General features: G+C 36.9%; 1 pseudogene; it reads left to right on the top strand.

Moving 5' to 3' along the window:
• The first annotated feature begins 1,566 nt into the window (after positions 1-1,566).
• On the top strand, positions 1,567-6,872 carry LOC107820333 (coatomer subunit alpha-1-like; annotated as a pseudogene).
• The last annotated feature ends 2,870 nt before the right edge of the window (positions 6,873-9,742 follow it).

A 9,742-nucleotide genomic window follows, 5' to 3' on the forward strand; every position in this document is an offset into this window, starting at 1 on the left:
AGCTTTTCAGAAGGAATCATAGTAATTTCCGCCAAAAAGAGTGTTTCTACCAACTTTCCGGTAACACAAAGTTATGTCACCGGAAAGTAGGGGGACTATCTGTATAGGGTAAAATAGGCTATGCTACGTGGCCGTTTAAAAGAGTGACACGTGGAACCTAAGGCGGGGGATAGTTAGAACCGAAGGCAATTATCCCATTTGTCATCGGAAAGAATGAACAGGCTAAAATATGCAATAAATACTCTCTGCCCGGTAGCATTTAATGGAGAATATTCCACAGCATTTAGTGTGCTGTCCGTTACAGAGAATTTGTCATTTATGCTCACCGTTACACCTTCTTCAATGACCCTCATAATTGATATTAAAGAAGGGCATGATCCTAGGACATTGTTCCCTAGGTACAGTTATAAATAGTGAGCTCTATTATCATTGTAAAGTACATGACTTTTCTGGCAAACTTACACCATAATCGATTCAAAGCTTTATACAGTTTTATTTCCTGATTCCTTGATTTCATTACTGTTGTGCCCGGAAGCTCTGCTCCCGGAATTACTATTTTCATAATTTTATCTTCACTTCAAGGCTAATTATTGCGTATTTTTTAAATTATTTCATTATTTCAGGATCGAATTAATTCACTTGTCTAGAAATCACGTATAAATTCAATTGTATCATTTTACGGGTAAACAATATTTAGATTTATTAGGACAATACACTCCAACCTTCAAATTGTTATTCTCCTTTTTGTAGATTTTTCTGGTATTACGAAATTTTGTAATTTGTATTACCAGACTCGTCTATATTGTAAATTAACCATTATTTAGAAAGTAAGAAAAGAAGTATAAATTGTTATGCACATTTGTTAATAACTTTGAAATGAAAGAATTTAGTACAACAAAGTCCAAAACTCAAAAATATAAAACGAGAAAATAGCCTCAAGTTAGTATTTTGTGTCGTTAATCATAACTCAGTAATCTATTTACAAAATGGAAAAAAAAATCAAATACTTAATGCACTTAATATTAAATAAGATTTGATCGAAACAGCAGTAACTATTGCACCATTCATAAAAGAGCCTCTCTATTTCTATTTCTGAATGAATTTAAAATCAAAATTTAGAACATGAGAGGGTGCAAAATTATAAGTAAACCACTTATATTAAAATTCATTTTATTAATTTCCTTAAATACCCTCAAGTTTTAATAATTGCTTTATTGGTGTGAAGGGTCTTTTGCTAAAAAGCTAAATCTGATTTTCTTCATTCCCCGCTCATCTCTCTCTCTCTCTCCCTCTCTATGCGACTTGGCCCCTCCTCTCTTTGTAGATTCAAACTGAGAGTACCTTTCTTCAAACGATTAATCTGTGGTTTTGATGATTGAATCAGTTTACGGAAAAAAGAATAAAAAAAAATAGCTATTGTTAATTGCCATTGATTGACAAGAACTTTTCTTGATGCTGAAGATGACGATTTGTAATTACAGAGAGGTGGCCGAGAAGAAATTATTTTTGGTTATGAAATGTCCTATCAATTACGGTAGCTTTTTTCTTTGGTTTTACCATAGACGATGGAGAGAATGGAAAGAAACAAGAGAATTGGGTCTAATTTCTTACAAAAAGACAAAATCGCCCTTGTTTAATTGAAACAAATTCTCTCTGGTTATGAAACAGAAACAGAAACAGAAACAGAGTGAGTGAGTGAGAGAGAGACTACTCAAAATGAACCCTAACCTTCAGATGCATACGAAGTTGGAGACGAAGAGTAATCGAGTGAAAGGACTCAGTTTTCATAGCAAAAGGCCATGGATCTTAGCTAGCCTTCACAACGGTGTGATCCAGCTTTGGGATTACCGTATGGGAACTCTCATTGATCGATTCCACGAGCACGTTGGCCCTGTCCGTGGCGTTCATTTTCACTACTCTCAGCCTCTCTTTGTTTCCGGAGGTTTCATCTTTTTATATATACTATATTGCATTGCTATAAAATTGGTGCTATTGATTTCATGGAAGATTCGCTGATGAATACACGTATGTGATTTAAAAAAATCAGAATATGCTGTTTTTGATATTAGTGAAATTCCCGGTCAAGATTTTTTTGTTTTTTTTATTTGATCTCTGTGATCAATGGCGTCAGCTAGCTAGGGTATGTCATTCGCATTATTTCTTCATATGTTGTTTTATTGCTGTTTAGTTTGGTTCATCGTTGAACTTGTTTAAAGAAAACTTTTTTGCATATTGGTTTATAAGTATAATTTTTTATATTAGTGTTTAATCATAGCAAATTACATAAATGGAGTAGTTTCTTTCATGCATTTCTTTAGAAGGACCATAGTTCAAGACACATCGTCAAAATCTAAAGCAACGTACTGTGAGCTCCTCTCTATATTCTAGGCTCAATTCCGTAATGTCCATATTTATATTGATGATGATTGGTAACCTTATGGATGTGAAATCATTTTTATAGTGCTGCAAGTGGCACTGGGCAATAAATTTACCTATCATCACTAGGACAAATAATAAATTAATATTTAAGGCACATATGTGTTTAACAGTCATCGTTGTCATCTTTGATTTACTTGTAACATTTTGTAAGCTAATATGTCCTTGTGCACTTGCATAATGGAAATACTGTTCTCAGCACTATATTTGATACTCGCAGGGGATGACTACAAGATAAAGGTCTGGAATTATACGCGGGGTCGGTGCTTTACACTGCTTGGGCATCTTGATTATATTCGCACTGTTCAATTTCATCATGAATACCCCTGGATTATCAGTGCAAGTGATGATGAGACAATCAGGATTTGGAACTGGCAGTCTCGCACTTGTATTTCTGTCTTGACTGGGCACAACCATTATGTGATGTGTGCCTTATTTCATCCAAAAGAGGACTTGGTTGTCTCTGCATCCTTGGATCAGACTGTTAGGGTCTGGGATATTGGTGCCGTAAAGAAGAAAACTGTTTTAAGCCAGATGAATACAGACTTCTTCGGTGTCACAGATGCTATTGTGAAATATATTTTGGAGGGTCACGATCGAGGGGTTAACTGGGCTTCATTTCATCCTACGCTGCCCCAAATAGTATCTGGTGCGAATGGAGGATGGATTAAAATCTGGCAGATGAATGGTATGCTCTAAATCTTAAAGTAAAACCCAATTTACTTAATTGGTTATAAACATAAAATCCAACATTTTTGTGCTATTTGACATATTTTACTTTTATATATAGATCTAGCTGTAATAAGAGCTCTATGGTTGTCCTTTCCACTTGGCCAGGAATGTGAGTTTAGAATTTGCATAACCTCCTGTCAGCTTACATTAAAAACTTGTCAGCTAGGTACTCCTTACTTAGCTGAAACTGTTTGTACCTTGCAAAGTCTGAGCTGGTAGTAGTAGCAGCACCGTAGCAGTTTGCATGTATCTCTAAAGCTTGCTCGAAACTAATTAAGCTCATCTTGAGCTGTAGTTTTGTGGTACCTGTGAAGAGATGAATGCTTCTTCTTATTTGTTTGAGCGCATGCAAACCATACATGTAACCTCAACTCTTTCTATTCTTTTGGAGAAGAATGTTCTCCTTGAATTAAATTGATAAAAAACAGGTGCTGCTTCAGCTTGGATCAGGCTGCATTTTTTTATCTTAATTTTTCAGGTCACCAGGTTGATACTAACGTTGCTAATAACTTATAATATTTCTAGATACGAAGGCTTGGGAGTTGAGCATATTCGGACGCCATTTGAACAATGTATCATGTGTTTTGTTCCACGCAAGGCAAGAAATTATTGTTTCAAATTCAGAGGATAAGAGCATTCTAGTGTGGGATGCTCCACGATGGAAACTTCTTCACAGATTTGAGAGGGCGCGTGATAGATTCTGGATCCTTGCAGCTCATCCTGACATGAATCTTCTAGCAGCTGGACATGGCAGTGGGATGATAGTGTTCAAGTTGGTGAGAGAACGCCCTGCTTTTTCTGTGAGCGGTGATTCTTTATTTTATGTGAAGGATCGATTTCTGCATGTGCACGAGTATTCTACTCAGAAGGAAATTCGGTTGATGCCACATACATATAGATGACCACATGAAGACTCTCTTACCCCAGGTCCACGAACACTTTCTTACAGTCCTACTGAAAATGCTATGTTGATCTGTTTCGACATGGATGGGGGTTCCTATGAACTATACATGTTACCTAAAGAAAGTTATGTTTTGGGTCAGAGTATTCCAGATGGGAAAAAGGGAAATGGAGGATCAGCAGTTTTTGTTGCTCGGAACAGGTTTGCAGTGCTTGAGAAGAGCACCAACCAAGTCCTGGTTAAAGATCTGGAAAATGAAATTGTTAAGAAAATCCTTCTTCCTACTGCTACTGATGCAATATATTATGCCGGCACAGGAAACTTACTATGCAGGGCAGAGGACAGAGTTGTTATTTTTGATCTCCAGCAGAGAATTATTCTTGGAGAGCTTCAGACTCCTTTCATCAGGTATATTGTTTGGTCATCTGACATGGAAAGTGTTGCTTTGCTTGGCAAGCATTCCATAGTACTAGCTGATAAGAAGCTTGTGCACCGTTGCACTCTTCGCGAGACAATTCGTGTCAAGAGTGGTGCCTGGGATGACAATGGGGTCTTCATATATACAACACCTATCCACATCAAGTACTGCCTTCCTAATGGGGATAGTGGAATCATCAAAACCTTAGACGTCCCCGTCTACATTACAAGGATATTTCGGAACACTATCTTTTGCTTGGATCGAGATGGGAAAAACTTTCCTATTATTATTGATTCAACTGAATACATTTTCAAGCTGGCCTTGCTTAGAAAGGATTATGACCAGGTTATGAGTATGATAAGAAACTCAAAGCTTTGTGGTCAAGCCCTGATTGCCTATTTGCAGCAGAAGGGTTTTCCTGAGGTTGCACTTCGTTTTGTTAAGGATGAGCTTACTCGTTTCGACTTAACACTTGAAAGTGGGAACATTGAGATAGCTCTTGAATCTGCTAAGAAGATTGATGAAAAAGATCATTGGTATAGGCTTGGGGTGGAGGCCCTTCGGCAGGGTCATGCAGGTATTGTTGAATATGTCTATCAGAAGACGAAGAACTTTGAGAGGCTTTCTTTCCTTTATCTAATAACGGGAAACCTGGATAAGTTATCAAAAATGATGAAAATTGCTGAGGTAAAGAATGAAGTTATGGGGCAATTCCACGACGCCTTGTACCTTGGTGATATTCGTGAGCGTGTTAAGATTTTGGAGAATGCTGGTCATCTGCCCCTTGCATACATTACAGCTACAGTCCACGGGCTCAAGGATACTGCTGAACGTCTTGCAGAAGAATTGGACGGTAATGTTCCATCATTGCCAAAGGAGAAGAAAGCATCTCTGGTGCTGCCCCCTATTCCCATCTTGGGTGGGGGAGACTGGCCTCTTTTGATGGTGACAAAAGAAGGTGGTCTAGATGCAACAGTCAGGGGTGAGTCTTCATGAGGAGTATGAAGAGGCAGATGCTGATTGGGGTGAGTCACTGGATATTGGTGAGGTGCAAGCTCTGCATAACGAAGATGGAGGATGGGATCTTGAGGATCTGGATCTTCCTCCTGATACTGACACACCAAAGACTTCTTCCAATGCCCGCTCTTCTCCTTTTGTTATCCCAACCCTTGGCATGCCTGTGAGCCAGATTTGGATCCAAAAATCATTTCTTGCTGCCGAACATGTGGCTGCCGGCAATTTCGACACTGCTCTGCGGTTGCTGACCAGACAACTAGGGATTAGGAACTTCTCTCCTTTAAAGCAACTGTTTGCTGATCTTCATATGGGAAGCCACACACATCTGTGTGCCTTCTCCTCGACACCAATTATCTCTTTGGCGATTGAGAGAGGTTGGAGTGAGCCAGCTAGTCCCCATGTGCGAGGTCAACCTGCCCTCGTCTTTAATTTTGTTCAGCTGGAAGAAAAACTTAAAGCTGCTTATAGGGCCACAACTTCTGGGAAATTCTCTGATGCCCTTAGATTATTCCTGAGTATTCTTCACACCATTCCCCTGATTGTGGTTGAGTCAAGACGAGAGGTGGATGAGGTCAAGGAATTGATTATCATAGTGAAGGAGTACATTTTAGGTTTGCAGATGGAGCTTAAGAGGAAGGAATTGAAAGATAATCCTGTTCGTCAGCAGGAGTTAGCTGCCTATTTCACACACTGTAATCCGCAGCTTCCGCACTTGAGACTTGCATTACAGAATGCTATGACTATTTGCTTCAAGGCAGGCAATCTTAGCTCAGCGGCCAGCTTTGCCAGGAGACTCTTGGAGACAAATCCAACCAATGAAAGCCAAGCCAAACAAGCCCGCCAGATTCTGCAAGCAGCTGAGAAAAATATGCGGGATGCTACACAGTTGAATTATGACTTCAGAAATCCTTTTGTGGTCTGTGGTGCAACATATGTCCTCATATACAGGGGCCAGAAGGATGTCGCTTGCCCCTACTGTGCTACTCATTTTGTTCCATTCCAGCAAGGACAGCTTTGTACTGTTTGTGATCTTTCAGTTGTTGGAGCTGATTCCTCTGGCTTACTTTGCTCACCTTCACAGGTGAAATAATTTCAGTTTTTCTTTTTCTTCCTAGTTCTAGTGGCCGTCATTCAGAAGCTTCCGATTGTAGTATGGACAGACCTGCTTTTCATCAGATCGTACCGCTGATTTTATATCTGTTTTGACTTTTGCATTAGTTTTATGATCGCCCTTCTTTTTTTAAGTTTTACGGTTGCAATTTTGATTGTAATAAGGCATGTAAGATTTGATTGGACCTATTCTTTGAAGCACGTTCGCCTAATCTAACAGGTCAAAGTAGCAAAACCCTGAGAACTTTAACTCTCGTAGTTCCAGTTTTTCTTCGTTGCTCTTTAAATTTGGAATTTTTTTGATTGCCTTTCATAGTGAATCTGAAACTGAAGCTCGAGATAAATAGGAAAGTTTGCAGAATTTAGGGCCTTGCAGTCCTAGTCACCAGGAATTCATTTTATATGGTGAATGTTTTGCTGTTTTCGACATTAGTCATCACTCGCATAAGTGCAGCCGTAACTGAATCTTACGTTAGTTTTTCTTGTTAGATAGGAAAAGGGATCTAAACCTCTTCAGGGAGTTGAGCAAGGACCCGATTCCCTACAATTGGCCACCTAGCTATTGGCTTGTGTTTGTGCATTTCTTTTATGGAATAATAATTTTCGGAGAGTCATAACAGTAGTTCGTTTATTTGATCGTCTCCTGCTTTTTCATGGAAATAACTTCTGTTATAGCAAACAACTAATCAATTATGAAGGTAGTTAGGAGAGATCAAGGACGCCTTCTATGGAATTGAATTTTGTTTGTGGTAGTAACATACAAGGCCTTAACCATAAAAACTGAGTAAATACTGGAAAATGACACCCGCTCTCAAATAATAGTTGAAAAATAATTTTATTATTATTTTTTGTATATATATACATTTCTATATGTTATATATAAAAATGTATAAATTTTATACAGCTTTACGTATACCAGACGTAAATAATTTTAGTTGCGGGCTAAAAGTGATATTTTCCCTTCATTTTACGTGATTAAAGTGAGGAAAAAGTGGGCAAATAGCCACTTTTAACCCCCTCTGTTAGAGTTTTAGGCCAAGATTTAAAAAGCTATTAGCATTTATCCACTTCTTTCACACAGAAAAATATTTGGACAAAAGTACCCCCAACACTAGAACACGAACTAGGGGTGGGCATAGTTTGGACAAACCCAAAATTCAAACAGAAATTTTATTTTTTTGGATTTTTAGTTTGGATTTTCGGATTAAATTTCGAATTTAATTTTTATTTTTTTTGGATTTGAGATTAGATGTTGGATTGGGTACTTCAGATTTTTGGATATCTGAAAATCCAAAATTATTATACTTTATATTTAGTCTATTATACATATGAAAATAGTAGTAAGTCCAATACTCTATCCATTAGACATTATTTCATATATTCAATACTAATTATTAAGCTACTGTTAGAATACTTTCTATTTGGACATGGTTTTACTAATGCTAATTCTTATCAGCCTTATTAGCGTCTTTATTGCATTTCCTTGATGATGATTTCATTCTTGAATACTTTATTTGGATGATTACATTGAGAATGAGGAATTTTTAAGCAATTTAACATGAATACTTCATTTGGAAGTTTACTTTTATAAGAAGAAGAAACATCTCAACTTATAGGCTCAAAATCGAAATTCGAATTATCCAAACCAACTAATCCGAGAACTGAAAATTCAAGCTAAAATTTTCATATTTAATCCGAACCGTCCGAACGCGCACACCTAACGGACACAAGTCCAATGATCGGTACCGAAGTTCGAAACTTTTACCAGTATAAATTCAGTAAAATGTGTTGGAGTGCAAAATTGTGTTGACTTTTCAACCCCATGAACTGTTCATGGAGTTAAAATCTTTATAGGTTCAAAGCCCATCAACGGTTCATGGAGTTCAAACTCACAATATAAGTGTCAAAATTTGGAGTTTGAAACTATTCTTGGGGTTCTAATTGTATAAGTTCACAACTCAGGAATTCATGGGTTCAAACTTTCATAATCTGAATGTAAAAATTTGTTGGAGTTTCAAGATTTAGCAGCAATTCATGGGGTTCAAACATTTATAAGTTCGAACCTCAATAGACATTCTTGAAGTTTGATACACTGCTTCTAATCTCCAACCAACTGAGGCGGATTCACACTATAGGTTGAGGGCATTCGAAAATTTCGACAAAAATTTCATATATACTTCTAAATGTCTTCAAGAAATAGTCAGATATTAGCATAGGCCATTGTACCAATCTTTATAAGCAGTGATAAATTTATATTGAATATCATAGTTCCCCAGCAACCGCCAAATTCTGAGTCCGCCTCTACCAACGAATCAGCTTACGAACAGAAAAACCAAATCCTTAAGCAATTTGCAACCTAATCCACCAGCACCTGTCACTAAAACACTCCTATGTATCTGTCCCCAGATAGTCTTTGCGGAAGATGTAGTGCATGAGTGGTAATCCATTGCTGGCATTAGGTGTTGGGATATACTATTAACCATGCGGTTTAGATATAATATTTTGTTTAATTCTTTATGGAATAATTATTTATTTAATTTATTCAATTCAATAAAGTACCTTTTAAAATAGATCATTTGTTACATGTGTGTCCTTTTAGTTATATAGTAGACAATTTAGTGCATGAAGTCTTAGCTCATGCACAGAAGATTAAGTTGTCGGTTTACATAATTAATAAACTATGTTCACAATCGAAGATATTATTGGACAAAATATTTTGATGATTGTAGCACAAGATTATACTATAATTTTTCTTGATTATGGGAGTGGTTTTACTCCAACTTCTTGTGCTAGTATACTTAGTGTATATTAAACGGACCAAGTAAAGAAAGGATGTTTTTGTACTGAATATATATAAAATATTTTCTCTAATTCATTAAAATGAGCTTATACTCCTAATCTTGATATAATTATTATGATCAATGTTATTTGTTTATTATTTTGATTTATCAAAAGGTACAACTCTATTCAAAGTTAGTGTATACCTAATAGATTGGACAATAAACGAATAACGTTTGTGAAATAATAATTAGTTGATAGAATCCATGACTCGGTTTTGAGTTTGATGATACCTCTTTCATATAATCTTATAAGTTTTCATGCGAAAACCCGGTGGATTTTATATCCGT

This window comes from Nicotiana tabacum, chromosome 12 (genome assembly GCF_000715075.1).
Source record: "Nicotiana tabacum cultivar K326 chromosome 12, ASM71507v2, whole genome shotgun sequence".
Lineage (NCBI taxonomy): Eukaryota > Viridiplantae > Streptophyta > Magnoliopsida > Solanales > Solanaceae > Nicotiana > Nicotiana tabacum.